Source organism: Schistocerca piceifrons, chromosome 2 (assembly GCF_021461385.2).
Source record: "Schistocerca piceifrons isolate TAMUIC-IGC-003096 chromosome 2, iqSchPice1.1, whole genome shotgun sequence".
Taxonomy (NCBI): Eukaryota; Metazoa; Arthropoda; class Insecta; order Orthoptera; family Acrididae; genus Schistocerca; species Schistocerca piceifrons.
The window spans coordinates 371,807,900-371,809,830 of NC_060139.1; the positions used below are offsets into that span (position 1 = coordinate 371,807,900).

Below are 1,931 nucleotides of genomic sequence, written 5' to 3' on the forward strand. Positions count from 1 at the left end.
ATCTTTGTTTTAATGATGTCCACCTCGAGTCCTGTATCGTTCCAGTGACACACCCCACTTGTTTCGTGATAATACAAAACGTGCTGCCCATCTTTGAACTTTCTTGATTACTCCGTCAGTCCTATTGGTAAGGATCCCAAACTGCGCAACAGTATTCTAAAAGTGGACGGACAAGCGTAGTGTAGTCAGTCTCCTTAGTAGGTCTGTTACATTTTCTAAGTGTCTTGCCAATAAAACGCAATCTTTGGTTAGCCTTCCCCACAAAATTTTCTATGTGTTTCTTCCAATTTAAGTTGTTCGTAGTTGTAATACCTAGTATTTAGTTGAATTATACGGCTTTTGGATTAGACTGATTTATCGTGTAACCGAATTTTAACGCGTTCCTTTTAGCACTCATGTGGATGACCTCACATTTTTCGTTATTTAAGGTCATCTGCCACTTTTCGCACCACTTCGATATTTCTTCTAAATCGTTTTGCAGTTTGTTTTGACCTTCTGATGACTTTATTAGTCGATAAACGACAGCTTCATCTACAAACAACCGAAGACGGGTGCTCAGATTGTCTCCCAAATCGTTTATATAGATAAGGAACAGCAAAGGGCCTACAACACTACCTTGGGGAACGCCCGAATTTGGGTTTTCACTAGGTGGTAGTAGCTGTATCAATGGAAACATTCGTCGTTTTTGGATCTTTGTTATCGTCTCTTGTTTCACGGGCATTAGCTGACGTTCAAGTTCCTTCTGTTTCAAGCGTTTTGATTTTGCGTTCTAAATTTGCAGGTGATGAAAGTCCTTGACGAATCTGCAGATGATGAGAACGAAATTTTGACGATGACTGAGATTACACTTTGGTCCTGTTATTTTTTGCAGATTGTGTTATTATAAAGGATTTTCATGAAGGTAAATCAGGAAATCACTCTGAGCATATGTTTCCGGTGAGGGTAATGTTGAACTATGTACGTTTCCAAATTTCAGTTTGTTTCACAGTGTATTCCACCGTGAACACTAAATCTTGCTTTGTTCTTGTGTTCTGTGTGTTTCTTCAGGTTTAAATGAAAAAGATTTAATTGAAACATCAAGATCACTTGTTTGTACCGGTGTAGGTATTTGAATGCCAGAATTCCGTTTCAATTTTTTCTGCGATAATTACTATGAAAGTGAAGTTTCAGATTTAACACAATCAATACCGAAGCATGCACATTTATTGTAGAAAGTCCAATAAAACTAAAAAGTATTGAAATTCCAAAGAACCACATATTTTAGCCAGTCCACAGGTAATGGAAGCTATGTACGAGACCTGGTCCGTAAGTATTTAAGGGTTTCGCCGCCGCAGCAATCAATACAGTGGTCCTCTGACTGCATGTGCGATCTCCGACGGTTCACTGAATACTTGTGCCACATTCAAAGCTTCTTACATAACTGTCTCATTAACTGCGACCTCTGCTCGGAAAATAGTTAGAAAACTAGGGAAGAAAATAATGTTTCCGCCCGGGATCGAACCGGGGACCTTCCGCGTGTTAGGCGGATGTGATAACCACTACACCACGGAAACCTGCTGTCGAAATGAATGCTGAAAGTATGCTGATGAAACGCCGCTGGACGTTGACCCACTCTGCAGCGAGTGAGACCCAACCAGCTGCGACTGGACGCAAGCGGCGAAACCTGTCTTGCGGATTGCAAAGCATACAACATTTCAACAGTCCGATGGGCTATGTTTTGTTCGGATTTGGTTATGATAAGTAAGATTCAGTGTTACTATTTGTGCCCCATATTTTTAAAGGATATTGTTAATTTTTATCAGTGTGCCTGCGAGCTACAGAAATTCTGTTAATACAGTATCTACAGTGACGGCTGTTGTGTGAGAGCAGTAAGCACCATAACTTTTGACACCTTGCGGATTTATTGGTTATTTTTCTTTGAATGCTGTTAA

The 1,931-nt window shown here is 40.2% G+C and overlaps 1 non-coding gene across 1 annotated transcript; it reads right to left on the reverse strand.

The window, feature by feature from the left end:
* Positions 1-1,480: 1,480 nt before the first annotated feature.
* On the reverse strand, positions 1,481-1,553 carry Trnav-aac. The gene has a single exon. It is a non-coding gene; the product is annotated as a tRNA-Val (tRNA).
* Positions 1,554-1,931: the final 378 nt, after the last annotated feature.